Here is a 21,755-nt window from a genome sequence, read left to right as displayed (position 1 = left end):
TGACCCATTCTTGGGGAATAAGGCAGGGCAGATGACTGAGGTGTCACTTGGGGGAGGACTCTGGGGCCAGTGATCATAATCCTATTAGTTTTAAAATAGTGATTGAGAAAGATAGACCAGCTCTAAAAGTTAAAGTTCTAAATTGAAGAAAGGCCAATTTTGAAGGTATTACACAAGAACTTGCAAAATTTGTTTGGAGGAGGATGTTTGCAGGTAAAGGGGTGGCTGGAAAATGAAGGGCAAAAGGGGGACCTGAGATAGCTTTGGCAAACAGTATAAAGGAGAATCCAAAGGGATTCTATAAAAACATTAAGGACTAAAAGGTAAGTCGGGTGAGACTAGGTCCCCTTAAGGATCAGCAAGGCCAACTCTGTGTGAAACTGCAGGACATGGGGGGAAATACTAAATTAGTATTTACTGGGTTTACTGTGGAAACGGATATGAAAGATACAGAAAATGTGGAAATAAATAACAACATCACAAAAAATATCCACATTACAGAGGAGGAGGTGCTGGTCGTCTTAAGAAGCATAAAGGTGGGACCCAATCCGGTGTACCCAAGAACTCTGTGGGGATCTAGGGAAGTGATTGCTGAGCCACAGGTGAGGTGGTTGGAGGTTGGCTAATGTGATGCCACTGTTTCAGAAAGGTGGTAGGGAAAAGACAGGCAACTACAGACTAGTGAGCTTCACATCAGTAGTGGACACGTTTTATAGAATAGAATCATAGAATCTCTACAGTGTGGAAACAGGCCGTTCAGCCCAACAGGTCCACACTGGCCCTCTGAAGAGCATCCCACCCAGACCTATCCCCCTACCCTTTCCCAGTAACCCAATATTTCCTATGTCTAATCCACCTAAATTACACATCCCTGGACACTGCTGGCAATTTAGCATGGCCAATCCGCCTAACCCACACATCTTTGGATTGTGGGAGAAAACCAGAGCACCCAGTGGAAACACAGGGAGGATGTGCAAACTCCTCACAGACAGTCGCCCAAGAGTGGAAGTGAACCCCAGTCACTGGTGCTACGAGGCACTAAGGCTTTGTGCTGCCCAAAGTTGTTGGAAGGAATCCTGAGGAACAGGACTTGAATTGATTTGGAAAGGCAAGGACAGATTAGAGATAGTCAACATGGCTTTGTGCATGGGAAATCATGTCCCTATAACTTGACTGAATTTTTTGAGCGAGTAATGAAGAGGATTCATGTGGCAGAGCAGTGGATGTGATCTATATGGACTTCAGTATGGCATTCAACAAGGTTCATCATCTTAGACGGATTAGCAAGGTTACATCACACAGAATACAGGGAGAACTAGCTGTCTGGATGTAGAACCAGATCAAAGGTAGAAAGGGGTCGTGGTGGAGGCTTGCTTTTCAGAATGGAGATCTGTGGCCTGCAGTTGGAACAGGATCGGTGCTAAGTCTACTGCTTTTTGTCATTTATATAAATGATTTGGATGTGAACACAGGCGGTATGGTTAGTAAGTTTGTAGATGACATGAAAGTTGGAGGTGTGGTGGACAGTGAAGAAGGTTATCTCAGAATACGATAGGACCTTGATCAGATGGGCCAGTGGGCCAAGGAGTGGCTGCTTTGAACATTTGCAAAGAGCATATGGCCTCTCCTAAAGGCTATCTTCACTCTTCAAAAGGGTGTTTTACCTCAGTAAAAGAGCTTACCTCTCCCTAAAGACCAGAAAAATAATTTTTAATGGGGCTCCGGCATTGGAAATCACAATTTATTTATTTAAGCTGGAAAAGAAGCCTCGTGAAAGCGTCTAACTAAAGAAGAAAATTTAGGAGAAACTAAAGATCAAAGCACCTGGACTCAGTAATTAAGCCATAATTTCAGTGAAATAATTTACAAAGGCCACAGATAGAGACCTTTATTTAAAAGTTTGTGCAAATGTGTTTAAGCCGTGAAAAGTGGAAAGCTATCCATTTTGCCCAGAAAGAATTGGGAAAACTCCAGCTGGGCTGCAGAAGGCAGGAAAGCTCTAAAAAAATGTAGAAATCCAGCATTTTGATCATTATGAAAGGTGCAAAGACCATGTAAGCTTTACAGAGATACAATATTATAAAGAAAGTGAGTTTTGAAATTTGAAAACAGTAAGTCACTACAGAACAGCCTTAACATAATTTAAAGTTTTATTGAATAATTTAACACAGCATTACAATTATGCAGAGTTTAAAAGAACTGGCAAACAAGGAAAATACTGTAACAAAGTATGGGTCTGGATGAACTCAGCAGGCCAAACAGCATCTTAGGAGCACAAAGCTGAAGTTTCGGGCCTAGACCCTTCATCAGAAAAAAAGCTTTTATTTCTGATGAAGGGTCTAGGCCCGAAACGTCAGCTTTTGTGCTCCTAAGATACTGCTTGGCCTGCTGTGTTCATCTAGCCCCACACTTTGTTATCTTGGATTCTCCAGCATCTGCAGTTCCCATTATCTCTGAAGGAAAATACTGTACACAGTTTAGCAAGCAACTGAAGTGACTGAATTTAAAGCAACTTTGGTGAACATAAAAATACTATGTTAAGGAATAGCAATTTACAATCAATATTGAAATGATACAGACTTAACATGTTTTTCCTCAGAATAAGAATTGGTAAGCATATTGAGAAGAATTGAAAAGAGGCATAACACTTCCTCAAAAATTCAAAATCAGGTTGGAAATTTTGGAGTAAACAGTTCTTAAGATACAGTATTGCCACAAAGTTAAACACTAAGTATAAAGGTGTAGAGTTACAGAGCTGCAGAAAGGGGATGATTATGCAGGAAAATGTACTTTATGCATTCATGGGAGAGATCAGTAATCTTAACAACATAGGTTTCGCAGAACTTATTTTGTGTCAATGGACATCTTGTTGAATTCAAGTTTGAGACAAGTGCCAAGATTACTATGTCCTGTTACTATGGTCCAAGAGTACAGATTTGCAATAAGTTGCACTACATCATGCTATGGAGCACGTCTGAGCCTCAATATCCCTTAAAGGGTTGAAAGAACCTGACTAGTCTGATTAATTCCAAGAGAACAACTAATCTAGAAACAAATTGTTGCTAGCCAACTGATCAAAGGCAACTGGTAGAAGATTTAATTGGGGTCCCTAGACTCACAGTAGAACCCAAATGGATAAAGGAGATATTGAGATTATCTACAATGGCATGAAGAAAATGTTTCATACAACAGGGAAGAAATGGCCAGCATTTCAACCAAATTTGGCAAGAGCACGAGGAAGACCAACAATATGCGCTGCCATGCACCAATATCATATTGAAGAATAGCGGGACCAAAGGTCTAGAGGGTTGGTTAAGAAGCCTACTTTGACCACTGGCAGCATTTCAAAATGATTGACAACTTACTCGTGTATGACACAAGATTTGTTACTCCAGCATCCCTTCAGGAAGATATACTGGAGACATTTGGATATTGCTAGGTGTACAGTGAGGTATTAGTCAGCAATATCGTGGCCACATAAAAAACATCACAACCCATTGTGAAATCTGCAATTCTACAGGATTGTCAGGTTTAGAAGACAATCCTATCATCACTGAAGACATATGAGTAGATAAAATTCAGCTCTGTTTGCAAGAAGAAACAATTACTATGAGGAAGAATGAGCAGTACATTTGACGGTATCTGATGAGTCTTGAAGTTGTTCAGATAGGAGAACAATCCGGTAAACAAATTGATACTGTGGAACTATTAATGTCAGTGATAACGATCATGCTGATTGAGCAATAATCTTCTAGTAATACGACTGAAAGTGTGAAAAAGCCTAGTTCACCATTCAAACAAGACAAATGAAGACATTTAGCCTGATCAACAAATTGAAGGAGATGAGTGACATACAACTCCATGAGAGCCAGATCACAGATTTAGGAAAGAGTCAAAAAGAAGAAATTACCTGATTTTAGCATCCAGGATACTGAAAAACATGCCTGGTCCAGAAATCCAGGATATTGCAAGCAAGAAAGTACTTGTTTCAGCCGAGCAGCTGTCTTTCATAATGGGCATTCATAAGATTAAATGACCTCCAGATAAGTTAATGAACCAATTACTAGGTCAAGCAGGAACAACAACCTCCACAAAGGATATCCAAAAGATAAAAGATCTGCCAGTGGATTTGTGATCCATAGGTCAAAATCATGGCCCACAGGCCTCAAGTAGAAGGTCTATCTTCTTCCAAGTCCAAAGAGAGTGTATGCTGGAATAACTGTGAAATAACAACATTCTACGTTAGTGGAGTCAGAAATTTGAGGGTAGATAGGAGAGTAGCAAATGAATGTGTAATGGTTATCTATTAGGGAAAGTACTTGGGGGAGATATTGTATAAGATAATAGTTCTGAGAGATAATGTTGTAGCTGTATTAGCTTCATTCAATCCAGTTATGTCACACATTCCATTTCTACACTAGCCTTTGTAGGGAGCAGATGTATTCTGTCTAGCTCGCAAGTGTCTTTAGTAATTATGCTTGGCTAGCAATGTAAAATTATTATTTGTTGCTATTAGACAATAAACTATGTTGTTAACCAAGGCAAGTATCTCTTCTAGATAACAAAGTGTGGAGCTGGATGAACACAGCAGGCCAAGCAGCATCTTAGGAGCACAAGGTAATGAGAGGCATGGATAGAGTTGATAGCCAGAGACTTTTCCCCAGGGCAGGATTGACTGCCATGAGAGGTCATAGTTTTAAGGTGTTAGGAGGAAGGTGTAGAGGAGACGTCAGAGGGAGGTTCTTCACCCAGAGAGTTGTGAGCGCATGGAATAGTTTGCCAGTGGTAGTCGTGGAAGCTGAGTCATGAGTGACATTTAAGCGACTGCTGGACATGCACATGGACAGCAGTGAATTGAGGGGAATGTAGGTTAGGTTATTTTATTTTTCGATTAGGATTATTCCACGCACAACATCGAAGGCCGAAGGGCCTGTACTGTACTGTACTTTTCCATGTTCTGTTTTCTAAAAGCTGACATTTCGGGCTTCTGTTTAGATTCACCAGTGGTCTGTCCTCTGAAACAATATAGATAAAGGAGGATTGGTGACAGTGAACTATCACAGAGTCATACAACATGGAAAAAGGCCTTTCGGCCCAACTCATCCAATCTGATCAAGTTTTCAAAACTAAATTAGTTGCATTTCCCTGGAATTGTCCCTCTTCTAAACCTACCTTATTCATATATCTATCCAAATGTCTCTTAAATGTTGTAACTGTACCGCATCTACCACTTCCTCAGCTAGTTTATTCCACATTCAAACCACCCTCTGTGTGAAAAGCATACCCCTCAGGTCCCTTTAAAATCGTGCCTTCTAGTTTTGAACTCCCCTACCCTAAGAAAAAGACTTTTGCTATTCACATTATCTATGCCCTTCATGATTTTATAAACCTCCATATAGTCACTCTTCAACCTCCTATGTTCCAGTGAAAATTGTCCCAGCTTATCCAGCCCTTCCATATAATTCAAACTTTCCAATCCTGGAAACAACCCTGTAAATCTTTTCCACACCCTGCTCTGTAAGTTCCACTAAAGACAGAAGAAATAAAACCAGTGTGGAATAAACTAGCTGAGGAAGTGGTAGATAAGGTACAGTTACAACATTTAAGAGACATTTGGTTAGATATATGAATAAGGTAGGTTTAAAAGGGGAACAATTCCAGGGAAATGGAACTAATTTAGTTTTGAAAACTTGATCAGCTTGGATGAGTTGGGCCAAAAGGCCTTTTTCCATGTTGTATGACTCTGTGATAGTTCGCTGTCACCAATCCTCCTTTATCTATTATTAGCCAAAGGATGAATCCATGAAAGGAAATGAAAGCTAGATAATAAAATGTGAGGCTGGATGAACACAGCAGGCCCAGCAGCATCTCAGGAGCACAAAAGCTGACGTTTCGGGCCGAGACCCTTCATCAGAGAGGGGGATGGGGTGAGAGTTCTGGAATAAATAGGGAGGGGGGGAGGCGGACCGAAGATGGAGAGAAAAGAAGATAGGTGGAGAGGAGAGTATAGGTGGGGAGGTAGGGAGGGGATAGGTCAGTCCAGGGAAGACGGACAGGTCAAGGAGGTGGGATGAGGTTAGTAGGTAGGAGATGGAGGTGTGGCTTGGGGTGGGAGGAAGGGATCGGTGAGAGGAAGAACAGGTTAGGAGAGCAGAGACAGGTTGGACTGGTTTTGGGATGCAGTGGGTGGAGGGGAAGAGCTGAGCTGGTTGTGTGGTGCAGTGGCGGGAGGGGACGAACTGGGCTGGTTTTGGGATGCGGTGGGGGAAGGGGAGATTTTGAAGCTGTTGAAGTCCACATTGATACCATTGGGCTGCAGGGTTCCCAAGCGGAATATGAGTTGCTGTTCCTGCGACCTTCAGGTGGCATCATTGTAGCACTGCAGGAGGCCCATGATGGACATGTCATCTAAAGAATGGGAGGGGGAGTGGAAATGGTTTGCGACTGGGAGGTGCAGTTGTTTATTGCGAACCGAGTGGAGGTGTTCTGCAAAGCAGTCCCCAAGCCTCCGCTTGGTTTCCCCAATGTAGAGGAAGCCACACCGGGTACAGTGGATGCAGTATACCACATTGGCAGATGTGCAGGTGAACCTCTGCTTAATATGGAAAGTCATCTTGGGGCCTGGGATAGCGGTGAGGGAGGAGGTGTGGGGGCAAGTGTAGCATTTCCTGCGGTTGCAGGGGAAGGTGCTGGGTGTGGTGGGGTTGGAGGGCAGTGTGGAGCGAACAAGGGAGTCACGGAGAGAGTGATCTCTCCGGAATGCAGACAAGGGTGGGGATGGAAAAATGTCTTGGGTGGTGGGGTCGGATTGTAGATGGCAGAAGTGTCGGAGGATGATGCGTTGTGTCCGGAGGTTGGTGGGGTGGTGTGTGAGAACGAGTGGGATCCTCTTTGGGCGGTTGTGGCGGGGGCGGGGTGTGAGGGATATGTTGCGGGAAATGCGGGAGACGCAGTCAAGGGCATTCTCGACCACTGTGGGGGGAAAGTTGCTGTCCTTGAAGAACTTGGACATCTGGGATGTGCGGGAGTGGAATACCTCATCTTGGGAGCAGATGCGGTGGAGGCGGAGGAATTGGGAATAGGGGATGGAGTTGTTGCAGGAGGGTGGGTGGGAGGAGGTGTATTCTAGGTAGCTGTGGGAGTCGGTGGGCTTGAAATGGACATCAGTTACAAGCTGGTTGCCTGAGATGGAGACTGAGAGGTCCAGGAAGGTGAGGGATGTGCTGGAGATGGCCCAGGTGAACTGAAGGTTGAGGTGGAAGGTGTTGGTGAAGTGGATGAACTGTTCAAGCTCCTCTGGGGAGCAAGAGGCGGCGCTGATACAGTCATCAATGTAACGGAGGAAGAGGTGGGGTTTGGGGCCTGTGTAGGTGCAGAAGAGGGACTGTTCCACGTAACCTACAAAGAGGCAGGCATAGCTTGGGCCCATGCGGGTGCCCATGGCCACCCCCTTTGACTGTAGGAAGTGGGAGGAATCGAAAGAGTAGTTGTTGAGGGTGAGGACGAGTTCGGCTAGGCGGATGAGGGTGTCAGTGGAGGGGGACTGGTCAGGCGTGCGGGACAGGAAGAAGTGGAGGGTCTTGAGGCCATCTGCATGCGGAATACAGGTGTATAGGGACTGGACGTCCATGGTGAAAATGTGGTGTTGGGGGCCAGGGAATTGGAAGTCCTGGAGGAGGTGGAGGGCGTGGGTGGTGTCATGGACGTAGGTAGGGAGTTCCTGGACCAAAGGGGAGAAAATGGAGAAAAGGGGAGGAAATGAAAGCTGCTGACTGAACTTCTAGGAAGCATGAAGAAAAGTTACAAATGACATAAAGTATGAAATAAATTGTGTGATTTTGTTTTGAATCAGCTTGCAAACGTCATCTGTTCTCGTACTAACTACTCCATTTAATTTGTGCTGCAAGGCTTACCCTTGTATTTATTTCGGAAATACAAATGGTTGATTGAAGTGGTAATTAATGATCACAGACTCTATTCTGTGGCATTGGGCACTCACGGTTCAAACTGTTCAAATAACCATTAGGTTTGAAATTGTACATGAAGGACTGTTGTTGGATTATAAACAATTATATTCAACATAACTCAATGTTCAACAATCCTAATTTTCTAACAATTGATGTTTTTGTTCTTTTAAAATGATTAAGCAAGTCACTTAACTAGTGACTACTTATAGTTTGCAAAGCAGGCCAAAAGTCAGAATGGAAATTAATAAACTGCCTAGCAGCATTTTATCATTTCTCAGTCAAACCCTAATCACACAACTCATTTTGTCCCTCTCTCCATTACATCCCATTGTGTTCAAATACTTTTAACTTAATTAGGTATTGTTATTGTCATTCCTCAAGAATGTGTTAATTTCCAACAATAAAAGCAGTGAGACATAACAGGAAGCTGTCACAATATTACCATAATTACCACAACAGATTATTCAATCAGATCAAAACATGCCACTTGTTTGCTGATAACTTTAAAGAATAGAAGAGAATAAAAATGCATTGTCATACGTACTTTTACATGAAAAATACAGTGAAAGGTTTTATAAGTCACCCTTCATGGCACCTACATCATTGACAGAAGTCATACATAATGATATTTTTGATATTTTTAATTAAAAAAATGTAAAATTAAAACAAAGTTCATGATAGTTTATTTAATGGCTCCTGGGCTCAGAGAAAGCTGATTAAGGAAAAATGGAGCATCCTGAAGATCCAGCCAGGATGACGGCGCCATGCCAGGCTGCTGAAAAACTGGGTCGGAGCCTCCACTGAAGAACACTCCCTTTCCAGGCTGAGACTGCCACTGCTGGATGAGACAACCTACCAAGCTGCTGGAATATCTGGATGCCAAAGACAAAAAAGACCACCACGCCAGGCTGAGACCACCATTCTCCTCCTTCAGTCACATGGGCCTATCTGCAGACCTGGACCCTTGGTCTAGCCTGCAAGTCCCGGCTGGGGGAGTCAGCTGAAGACCTGTTCCTCACTCATTAGAAGATCCCGGGCTGGGATGGAGCCGTGTCCGGCTTGTCCTGGCATTAAGAAGAATTAAGAAAAAAAACAAAGAAAAAGAGCAAATGTGAAAAGAAGGAGAAAAGGAGAAAGAAAGCCAAAGGGGATGGACAAGTCCTGGGCTCAGTCCCTGTATTCCGCTGCCATCTTGACCTATTACAAAGGTGTTAAATGGTGTGGAATCTTAATGCAACTATAAAAAAGTCAAAAGGGTATTGCTAACCGAAACTATGCACAAAGATTGTTGCCCTTATCATGGTGTTTTATGGCTTTTGATTCATGATAGTGAAAAGAAACTCAAGTCCCACATCATGATGGTGTTTCTGAATAAGTTTTAGTGTTTATCCCTTAGTGCATATACATAATTATAAATTTTTAACAATTAACATTATCACAGTTGTAATACCCTACATTACCACATATTTTTTTCTAAAACAAACCTGTTATAAGCAGGAATTATTTTGTAACTTTATAAAGATACATTTACTTGGGACAAAATATTACTCCTTTTACATATTGGTGAAATATTCTGACAATCAAAGAGCTGAAAAACAACAATATTTCTATATTTAACTATATACAGAGTTAGTATTCTTTCCTATCTGTCTGTAATTTGTTCAGAATTTTGATACATTTAATTGATTAATAAAATTGTGTGGTAAACTTCAGGAAGATACTTAGTGAAAGGGATTGTGACAATTGTTAAGGTCAATATGAAGAACATCCAAACAAAGGGATTACCAACAAGATTTCACATTTTGTGACTTTAGTTATTACCATTTTACATTTTCTACTTGGGTAAAATCATAATTTACACATGCAACAGCAGATGTAGCAAACACTATCCTATGGCATTAGTTGGCAGTCAACCTCACTTGTTCATTCCACAAACAGTTTCAGTCACACAGTCCCTCCGAACCGAATTCTGGTCTCTTTCTTTCAAGGACTTAGCCAATTTGCCACAGGCAACACACAGTTTTTGTCTTCTCTTTGTCTCTCTAGTCTAGTCTATGTACACTAAACCATCAGGCTTCTGCAGTACCTTGTTTTATGGCTGAGAATTAAGTCGAAGGATAGTGACCTCTCCTGAAAATTCAAAGAACAGGAAAGTCAACAGTCCTGATGAAGGGTCCTGACCTGAAATGTCAACATTCCTGTTCCTCTGTTGCTGCCTGACCTGCTCTGTTCCTCCAGCTCCACACTATATTGACTCTGATTTCCAGCATGTGCAGTTCTTCCTACCACCTGAAAATTATATGGGCAGCCCCAAAATTCCATGGACTTTGATTCTGGTACATCCTTCAGAATTGTACCTTCCAACATCCATTGATTCTAAACTTGCTGGAGAATGCAGTCAATAAGAAAGTATCCAATTATCTTGGGCCTGTTGTCACGCATGCTGCACCAGGTACATCTTAAGCATCTGCCTGTACTAAACAATTGTGAAATCTGTTTTGGTGATAGGTCCAATGTGAATGACTGGTGCTCCTAGAAATATTCAAAATAGGGTCCAAGCCTGTGCTTCTGTGGCTTGATGACCTATACTGATCCCTGATTATGCCAGCAGGAAGATTATGCACTTTGCTTAGGATAACAGGATGGAAATATTTTTAATTCCTGAAGATTGATTGTATGTCAAACCTGTAGCATTAGGTTTATGGTGACATGAAGTATCTAAAAACAAAATCAATGTAGTCCCAGAATTTATTTGCATTCTATATTGAATTTACATTTCAGTAAATGTCATATGACTCATTTACTGTGTCTGTGATCTGTAATTGTTTAAAAATTTATTATTTATGCCATTGTATCTTTATTATTTATGACAATGTATCTTCCTCTGTTAAATATGTGTAAAAATAAGTCTCTTTTCAGTGGTTACCTAAGTCCTACAAGCGATTGAATAAAATGTAAATTATAAAATAACATACAAGATGTATTTTTGTGTGCTATTAAATGCTGTCAAGTGTACCACTAGCAAAAAAGGTCAAGAATACAGAAAAGAATATAAAGGAATATAGAGGTTGAACTTCTGAGAGTTTTACTGATCGTCCACTATAACTGTGATACAGTAACATTTCACTGGGATTTACTCAGGGCCTTTGCAGATCCCTCAGTAAATGTATTTATCTGAAAATTCGTATGGAAATTCACACTACTTACATCAGTAACTACAGTGAATCCTTTCTTCAAGAGAAGTTTGTAAGTCACCCAATCACAACCTGTCCTAATCACTGTGAAACATCTCACCGTCCACCCCGCTTTGTGTTGTCTGCAAGCTTACAAATATTTATTTCCTTCAACTTAATCAGCAATATCTGCTATGAGCTCCTGGGGTCCAAGAATGCTGTCAGGGTACAGCAGTTATTATGGGTGACTTCAATCTACATATAGATTAGGCTAACCAAACTGATAGTAATGTGATGGAGGAGGATTTCCTAGAATGTATGACCAACATGTCAAGGAACCAATGAGATAGAGAGCCATCTTAGACTGGGTATTGTGTAATGAAAGAGGATTAATTAGCAACATTGTCGTACAACATCCTTTTGGGAAGATTAGCTATAATATGGTAGAATTCTTCATTAATATGGAGAGTGACACAGTTAAATCTGAGTCTAGGGTCCTCAAGTTAAAGAAAGCTAACTTTGATGGTATGAGGCATGTATTGGCTAGGATAAACTAGGCAAGGGTACTTAACAGGTTGATGGTGGATAGACAATGGCAGACATTTAGAGAACACATGGATGAACTTCAACAATTCTACATCTATGTCTTGACTTATCACAGATCATATTTATCTCTTCAGTATGGAAACAGGCCCTTCTGCCCAACAAGTCCACACTGAACCTTAGAGCATCCAACCCAGACCCATCCCCTTATAACCCACCTAACACATCCCTGAACACTATGGACAACTCATCATGGCCCATCCATCTAGCCTGCACTAGGACATTTTGGACTGTCGGAGAAAACTGGAGCACCCGAAGGAAACCCATGCAGACACGGGGAGAATGTGCAAACTCCACACAGGCAGTCACCTGAGGCTGGAATCGAACCTTGGTCCCTGGCACTGTGAGGCAGCAGTGCTAACTACTGAGCCACCGTGCTGCCCCAATAAAGGCAAGTGTCCCTATTGCCTTCTTAATTACCCTATTAACCTGCTCTGCCAACTTCAAGGATCTGTGTTCAAGCATCCCAAGATCCCTCTGTTTCTTATGAGTTTCCTTCAGTGCTTTGTGTCTTGTCACTTATTTTAATGTGCAACACCACACACATATCAGGGTTAAATTCTATCTGCCACAGATTTGACTAAACTGTCTATATCCTCCCAAAGCTCAAGACCTTCTACCTCATTGTCAACCACCTGGTCAATTTTTACGTCATCTGCAAACTTACTTATCATCTTCTCTGACATTTTCATTTACATCATTTATATATATATATAAAATCAAAAATCAAGAGGGGACCCAGCCCCAATCCCTTGGTACATCAGTGGACACTGGCCTCCAGTCACATAAACAGTCTTCTCCCAACACACTCTCTCTCCTGACACTTAATCCAATTTTGGAACCAACTTGCTAAGTTACCCTCTTTATCAGTCTCCCATGTGGAACCTCGTTGAAAGTCTTAACTGGAATTTATGTTAATTATATCAACAGCACTACACTCATTTACATACTTGGGCAGCTCATCAAAAAGTTCAGTTACATTTGTTCAGCATGACCTCTTCTGACAAAACCATGCTGACTACCCCTGAGCAAACCTTGCTCTCTAACTGGAGATTAATCTTTTTTCTTCAGAATTTTCTCAAAAGTTTCCCTATCGTTGATGTGACGCTTGCTCATGAGCACTTCACTGTTCTATTGCTGTACTATTCTTGACAGGTGAATGAGCTGTCTTCCAGTCCTCAGGCACTTCTATGGCCAAAGAGGGAGTAAAAAATTGGGTCAGGGCCCTGTGATTTCCTCCTTCAGAAAATAATTTCATGAAATGTAAATTCATGTTTATGGAGGTTTTTTTTCATAAATCCTATACAGCAATGAATACCCACCCCCTTCTTTATCAAAAGTATTTCCAGCACTTATCTGCCCCTTTTATTGGTGTTGGCAGTGGCTCATATAATATCCTAAACTGTTTACCACAACATAGAGAAATAGAGGAGAAATTAAAGAAGACAATTTAAAGCATCAACAATCAAACTTATCAGGGCCTTCAAAGGTAGTGTGTAAAGTACAAAAGCAAAGACATTGAGAAGTGAATTCCAAAGTGCTGAGGTAATGGCTCTACTATTGTTGATTGAGATGTGGACAGAAAGTGACAAAGTAAACCAGAGTCAGAAATATGGAGTCCTGCACATTGTCCCTACAAAACAGTTGGCTGAAGACTCAGGGTAACAAAGTGTGGGGCTGGATGAACACAGCAGGCCAAGCAGCATCTTAGGTGCACATAAGCTGACGTTTCGGGCCTAGACCTTTCATCAGAAAAAGGGGATGGGGAGAGGATACTATCCCAACAGACAGCATATCGCATTCTCCTGTCACACTTGTGGTTAGTGAACAACATTGGTTTCTGACATGGAAAGAGCCCAATTTTAGTTTTCTCACCACTATTTTCAAATCCATTCATGGTTTTGCTCCCTTTATTTCCAAAAATTCTTCAAACATATGACTCTCTGAGATCTGTATACCTGTACATCTCCAATTCTCACTACTTGCACACTCTCAATTTTCATCAGTCATACCTTCAGGTAGCTGAGCCCTAACCTCCCAAAAAATCTTTGTTTTTCCCTTTCTTTAAAATCCCCTCCAATCTCCCACTAGGATAAAGATTTTCGTCAGTTGTCTAAATGTATCAATGCATTCCTTAGTGCCAAATTTTATGCGATAACACTTTCAATTTAGTGCACTGCGATTACACTGGAGGAGTTATTCAAATTTAAAATGTTTTCAATGTTTCAATTGGAATATTTTTCATGGGAAGCCTTCTGGATGAGCTTAGCTAAATTGGAACTCAGGATTGTAAAATAGGCATTCAAATAGAATGAGTACTGACTGAGATTTAAAGCATGGAAGTAAGAAAGATTAAATAATATTGATGGTAAAATGTGAGGCTGAATGAACACAGCAGGCCAAGCAGCATCTCAGGAGCACAAAAGCTGACGTTTCGGGCCTAGACCTTTCATCAGAAAAAGGGGATGGGGAGAGGATACTATCCCAACAGACAGCATATCGCATTCTCCTGTCACACTTGTGGTTAGTGAACAACATTGGTTTCTGACATGGAAAGAGCCCAATTTTAGTTTTCTCACCACTATTTTCAAATCCATTCATGGTTTTGCTCCCTTTATTTCCAAAAATTCTTCAAACATATGACTCTCTGAGATCTGTATACCTGTACATCTCCAATTCTCACTACTTGCACACTCTCAATTTTCATCAGTCATACCTTCAGGTAGCTGAGCCCTAACCTCCCAAAAAATCTTTGTTTTTCCCTTTCTTTAAAATCCCCTCCAATCTCCCACTAGGATAAAGATTTTCGTCAGTTGTCTAAATGTATCAATGCATTCCTTAGTGCCAAATTTTATGCGATAACACTTTCAATTTAGTGCACTGCGATTACACTGGAGGAGTTATTCAAATTTAAAATGTTTTCAATGTTTCAATTGGAATATTTTTCATGGGAAGCCTTCTGGATGAGCTTAGCTAAATTGGAACTCAGGATTGTAAAATAGGCATTCAAATAGAATGAGTACTGACTGAGATTTAAAGCATGGAAGTAAGAAAGATTAAATAATATTGATGGTAAAATGTGAGGCTGAATGAACACAGCAGGCCAAGCAGCATCTCAGGAGCACAAAAGCTGACGTTTCGGGCCTATCATCTGATGAAGGGTCTAGGCCCGAAACGTCAGCTTTTGTGCTCCTGAGATGCTGTTTGGCCTGCTGTATTCATCCAGCCTCACATTTTATCATCTTGGAATTCTCCAGCATCTGCAGTTCCCATTATCTCAAATAATATTGATGGCTTTGTTTTTAGGGCTAAGGCGAGTTGAGTCAAAAAGAGAAGAAATATGTAGGTGGATCTACTTGGTCATGCAGTCCTTCAGCCATCGGAAGTCTGGAGCTATATAAATGCAAGCTTAAAGTCAACGCCTTTAAAGTCCAGCATCACCCACATGGTGTCGCTCGTGAGCTGGTCTGAACAAGTAAGTGTCATCGTTCAGTGGTATATCCACATAGCATAACAATCCCACAGCTCGGTTAACGAACTGTGTGAATTCCCAATGAAAGAAAATGCATTGCTGCAAGAATTCATTACCTGGTAGGTGTTCAATGCAGTGTACTTTTAATGTATAAAGAGCGCAATGTTGATTTTAATCCGGCCAAGAGGAATCGTGCAGCACACTGTTAAGAGAGCAATCCCCCAACCGATTACGCTAAAATATTGCATGGGCAAAGTAACCAAATCGATTACATAGCTAAAGTGTTGCAGTACAGCTTTAAATCGACGTTGCCTGGGTGTGTTTTCGGTGTGTGACCATTAAGAAGCAACGACATCTCAGCCCTTCATCAGCTCACATTCCTCACATTCCACATTTCTGATGTCACGAGGCGCAGATCTTTTTTTCCAAACCCACAAACTGTGACCATGTTATTTAATCGAAAATAGTCTCGGCTGCAAGGGGACGACTAGGAAAAAAGAAAGGAGGGAGGTTAAAACAAAACAACTTGGCGATCACAAAGGCTCTCGGACCGCTGGCAGCTGCTGAAGAGTTCAGAATAGCAAACAAGAAAGTGGGCAGAAAGAAAGTTTCACCAAACAAAAGTAGTTCTTGAGCGGATGAGGTAGGGCTCTCCGTGTAACTTCAAACACTTCTGGTGAGCAGACGGACCCTGGTCCCGCGGTCCTTTAGACGAGTGGATCCTTTATCCAGAAAGGGATTTTTGTGCTAGTTTCTGCTTGTGGAAACTTTTCTCCTCCCCCCCCCCCCAACTCCCCAAACAAGAAAGGAAGAAAACACGTTGGAAAGTTTGAAGGGACGCGTGCAGTTTGTGGTTTTAATGGACTGATCAGACACAATAAAGACATGTAAACAGGTAAGGGAACTGGAGATCCTAAGTCCAAGAGCTTGCCTATTTGATTGACTATAGAAAGATAGATATACCAGAGAAGCATAGCCTTTTGATCCAAGATTTCTACTTGTCCTTGAGTGGTTTGTAGGAGTAAGTCAGACATGCCGATTAAAGGGAGGTTGTCTGCCTTACTCTCCGGCTCAAATGCCAGCATTCCTCGACAGCCCCCTTTTTTTCCAACCGCCTTGATGGTGAGGGGAAGGTCCAAGCCAAGGTATGACAGCGAGTATTTGTTTAGATTCAACTCTTCACAATACAATTCCTATAACAGAAATCTATGGCCCGCCCTCCAAGGAGGCTAACTTCAGCCTGTACTTTGTTGCAGTATATTTAAAGAGACCGTCTCGCGTTTCGGTGGCTAGGCTGACTAATGAAATAATTGTGAAAATGCCATCTCTGCCGAAATTCCACACTTAAAAGATGCTTTACTGGAATAAACGCTTTGCAAAAGTTTCCAGACTGTAGTGTAAACTGATAGATGAAGGCGATGACTCTTTGTGTGGGAGACAAGGGTTAATTTCTTTTACTTAATCATAAGGAATTGCATTGTTCAGATGAATTCTCAAAATATGAAAGCAAAATTTTAAATAAGAATATGATTTTTAAGTGCATTACTTGAATTTTGACGTTGGATCGTTGCTCAAATTTGTCAAAATATGGCTTTTTGTTCCAAGTTGGCTTCTGCATTGTTGCGATTCTGTTTTCTGATTGAAGTACCGTATTGGAAACAAAAGATGGTGTTGACTTTGAGAAGACAGTTCACTTAGTGAACGCATCTTGCAATAGAATTTGCAGTTTTACCATTTAATATTAACACTTGTGTAAAAAATTGGAATATTTGTATAAAGTTTTGAATGAAGCCTCCAACTATATTTTCATATTTATTAAATTTTACATATTTTCAATGTGCCTCTTCGAGCAGACTAAATTTGACAACATTTAGTTACAGCAGTGTAAACAATCTGATCTGAATTCCCATTTGTCACTGATCCACATTATGGACTAATCAACTATAAACTCGCAGTTTTGAAGCATATGACCTATAGGTATGCTGGAGTTCAAATTTGGGGGAAATCTGTGGCATAAACACCAGACGAAATCAACCTTGCATTAATGTTGTCACATTTTTCAAGAAGATCCAGCAGTTTAATGAATCCTAGACTTGCACTATGGTAACTCTGCTATGAAAAGCAATAGGAATTTTGGACTGAAGCAATAAAATCAGGAATAATGGACAATCTGATTATTGTTTATATATTGGAATTATGTTTGTTACAGAAGTGTGGAGATAACACTACCTCTTAAATAAACCTGTTATGATATCAGGTTATGTTTACCACGCTGTTGGATGACCTTAGCTTTGATTAATGTTCACTGTTCAAAACCAGAACCCAATATCTTCAGCTCTTCTTGGCTTTCGTTTAAAGTCTAAGGGATCCAAAACATTTGACAGAAATATATTACTGTAAGTTGGCTGCATTACAATGGTGACTACACTGCAAATGTACTTCATTGCTGTAAATCGCTGAGATGTCTACTGCACATGGAAAGCACAATATCATTGCATGTCATTCTTTTAATTTTATTTTGAAAAAATGAATGTTCAATGTAATCCTTTTTAACCAATTTGAATATATAAATATTTCCTCAATTTTCAGATTTTTATTTAACGTATTTTCACCTAATCTCATGCCTGCAACTGAAATTGTGTACAAAGTCAGTTTGTAGCCCATCACTAATACAACTGCCAGTCGGCATTAGAGACCACACAGATGTGAGTCCCTAGTCATGCTGTGTCCCTCTGTTACTTTCTCATTGCTGAGTCATAATCCCAATGCTCCCCCCTTAACAATACTGTGGGCATATCTACACCATATGGACTGCAGTGGATTAACAAGGCAGCTCACTACCACCTGCTTATGGACTATTGATGAGGTAATAAATGCTGGCCTTGCCAGACTGTATCCTGTGAATGGATATTTTAAAATAAAAGTTGCACTCAGCTGCAATCTCCTTTTGATGGGTTTCACGGTGATGCTGTGTCTACCTGTTGGGCAGTTGCAAAAAATCCCATGGTACAGTTCAAAGAAGACCTTATTTTCGAAGCGTCTGCTAGATTTTCGATATTACAAAAATGATTAAAATTTGAAAAGCATGTAATTGACATTGCAGAGTTTTGGGATGTTCTAAGGTCGTGAAAGGCATGATAAAAATGAAAATAAAAGCAATATACTGTGGATGCTGGAGATCTGAACTAATTTAAAAAATGTGTTGGAGAAAGTTAGCAAGTTTAGCAGCATCTGTGGAGTGAGAAGGAGTCAACAATTTAAGCCCCACGGCTTTTCTTCCGAACTCTTCTGCCCTGAAGAGTTATATTGTGCTCAAATTGTTAACTCTGTTTCTCTCTCTACAGGTGCTGCCAGGCCTAAGTTTCTCCAGGACTTTCTGTTGATTTAAAAATGCAAGTTCTTCAGATGATGTTAACTGGTTCTACATTTATTACTGAATTCTAGATGTCTTGATAAGGCATTGGCAGGTCTTTTTAAATTGTTACGTGGTGGTGTTCCTCCAGTGAAGCCAGCCCTGTCCAAAGTGCCTAATCACAATGCGAATTTTATTTGATTTTGTTTAGAACAATTGAATACAGTTTTGTGATCTATTGACAGTTCAGTAAAATGCCAATTAACTTTTCTGAAATTATATTTACATGCACATTTGTTTTGTGTGTATCGGGTGTGATGCCCTTCAACAACTGTTTTTAAAAAAATGAACTTGGATTTGTCCGGCAACTTTCGTGATCTGTGCACCTCAAACTGCCTTAAAATGAACAAAGTATGTTTAAAGTGCAGTCACTGTTGCAGTGTAGTGAACCTAGCAGGCACTTTGCATCCAGCAATCTCCCACAAAGAACAAATGTGATAAGACCCACGTAAAAATGGTAATAGAAATGAGCCAAAACTCAAAATAAAATTTCTTCTCCCTGCATCCTACAACATTTTGAGACCCTCAGTTCTCTAATATACTAATTCTTGCCTTTTTTGAGAATTTCTGATTCGAATTGATTTTTTTGGTAACTATGCCTTTGCTTGAAAAGCCCTAAACTCTGGACTTCAATCCAGAGCCTGTTTTTAAGTCATTCCTGCTTTGAATTGCTGGCAGAAATTTGGCTTTTTGTTTCCAATATTTTTATTTGTTTGTGCTTGATTTGAATCAAGACTGACAGCACTTTCTGTGTTGATGAAAGAAGGTGGCAAATTTGCATTGCCCAGGTGTGGGCAAAAAGGGTGCTGCCAGCCTTTGTAAATCACTTGTCTAAATATTTGAGTAAACAGAAGACTGTCTCATGTGCTGGTTTCCAATATCCACCATAGTCAATTTAAATATTCTGATGAAAATTTTAGCGCAGAATAATATCATTGACATTGCCTTTTGTTTTGAATGCAGCCATTGCTTTGCAAGCTGGATTTTCAATGTTATTGTGGACTGCAGCATCTGTCTTGGCTGTGTTGTGAAATTGTGTAGATGCTGACACAATTTTAGACTCTGTTTTCAGGTTGTAATTGCCTCACATAGGTCAGTTCTAGGGAATGATTGGACAAAAGTCAGATGATAGTAATTCACACTGAATTACAGAGTGATGAAGTTAATTTTTATTTTAAAAAAAACTCTGTTTCTACACCCTTTTGGGATTTTACATATGATTAGTAGGCACTTTTTTCACAACTTTGGTGCACATGCCTATTCATTTTCTGTATGTAGTGATTGACTGAGAGCCGACACTTGCCTGTGAATTTTGAAATTTATTTGTTTTCATGAGAAAGCAGAGGTCCCTTTTGGCTCTGTGGCAACCTATTTGTTTTAGAAGCACTATTTAACTTGCAGGTGGCAAGTCACATTTACAAGTGATGTTTATTGCAACTGATTTTGCTGTTTTAGTTGCATGCAAGTAAATCCTGTTTAGCAATTTCAGATCCAAACCAATTCCATTCCATCCTTTTGAAATGTCAGGATTACAATTTTATTTTAAACTTTTAATAAAATGAGCATTAATGTATTCATTTCAAAACCAATTGATGCTGATTCACTCTATTAAACTGACTGGTTTTATTCTGCACATTGTTTGAAATTAAACTCCAGAACAATGTAATAGAAAAAATACAAACTTGCCTTTCTGCGAAATAATCGTGCACAAAAATAAAGTATGCAAATGATTAAAATACTAAATTTGAAACAAATTTAGACTTATTTTTCAAATGTTTACGGTAACAATGGATTTATGTATGAATTGTAAAACTTATGAAATTATAGTATTCTTTCTCCGTTATTAGGCAGTTTAAGATTGAGTGCAAGTTTTTTTTTGTAGATTTACTTTATTTACTGTAATTGCTTCTGTTCTGCTTCTGCCAGCAATATTACCAAAAGTGATGGTTCAGTAGTTGGTCAATCACCTGATCAACTGAACTCCAGAATGCCCATGTAGATCTCTGGATGGCAGACCCATCATACGTGGAAGTGGTCAACGAGTTCTTTCTTTATATCATCTGATGTTGTCCTAGAAGAATGACTAAATGAAGTATGTACTCATCCTATTGACAGTCCATGTTATATTCACCAAAGCAGATTGCTGATTTGAAAGTAATACAGTGCCTGCTTGTTTTAACAGTTATAAAAACCAGCCAGTGCTACATGAAGCCAGATGCTTGTTTTCACCACTACAAGTGTACCTTCAACAACGCTGGTCCTGTTATTAATTTTCTAATCTCTGCTTTAAGGGACCAACACTTGCTTAAGCTACTTTTTCCTTTCTTTATGTAATTGAAGCTTTTATGGTCAGTTTTTATATTTCTTGTGGTTTTCTCTCATACTCTAATTTCTCCATCTCAATTTTTAGTCATCCTTTGCAGGTTTCTAAAATTGTCCCAGCCTTCTGAGCCATGCTAACCTTTGCAACATCGTGCATCGTTTCTGTGCTTATACCATAATTAAATTCCTTACTAATCACAAATTCTTCTCAGAATAACTTCAGAATGTAATCTCTACTGATTAGAAAATATCTTTTACAAAGGTGTCATTGCTGTTCGTTTGAGTAGGTCTTTGACCAAAAATAGAACATTTTAGAATTTCCTGTGTACATTTTAAATGTTATGTCTTCCATCAGTGCATATTCTAGAAAGAGCCTTTTCTTTTCATAGGATCATAGAACCCCTATCATGCAGAAGAGGCTGTTTGGCCCATCAATTTGGCACTGACTCTCCAAAAAACATCCCACCCATACCCAGGCCCTTACTCTACCCTGTAACCCTGTGTGGCTAACCATGGTCAATCCAACCAACTTGCACATCTTTGGACCGTGGGAGGAAATGAGTACCCAGAGGAAATCCATGCAAACACAGGGAAAATGTCCAGTTTCAACTTGGATAGTTGCTTGAGGGTGGAGTCGAACCCGGGTGCTTTGAGGCAGCAGTGTCAATCACAGAGCCACTGCGGTGTCTTATTTCTTTTTATCTTTTGCCTTAGCCTTACTTATTTTTCCTTATATTTTCGTGCTATAGTCTCCATTTGAAAGAGAATGTTATTCGTATCAAATGTATTTTAGATTGGAAGTTAAT

The 21,755-nt window shown here is 40.2% G+C and overlaps 1 protein-coding gene across 4 annotated transcripts in view; it reads left to right on the top strand.

The window, feature by feature from the left end:
• The first annotated feature begins 15,557 nt into the window (after nucleotides 1–15,557).
• The window catches only part of LOC125454778 (tyrosine-protein phosphatase non-receptor type 14-like), a 278,893-nt gene continuing 272,695 nt past the window's right edge, over nucleotides 15,558–21,755 (top strand). Inside the window, exon 1 of one of the 4 annotated variants that reach the window (XM_059648575.1) lies at nucleotides 15,558–15,858. The gene's annotated coding sequence lies outside the window, so the exon portion shown is untranslated. Of the gene's footprint in view, nucleotides 16,111–20,557; nucleotides 20,720–21,755 lie in introns of those variants that run through there. The other 3 variants (XM_048535977.2, XM_059648573.1, XM_059648574.1) reach the window with 3 other exon arrangements.

Source organism: Stegostoma tigrinum, chromosome 9 (genome assembly GCF_030684315.1).
Source record: "Stegostoma tigrinum isolate sSteTig4 chromosome 9, sSteTig4.hap1, whole genome shotgun sequence".
Classification (NCBI taxonomy): Eukaryota; Metazoa; Chordata; class Chondrichthyes; order Orectolobiformes; family Stegostomatidae; genus Stegostoma; species Stegostoma tigrinum.
The sequence above is the reverse complement of the archived record's forward strand: the minus strand, read 5'-3'. Positions and strand labels throughout refer to the sequence as shown.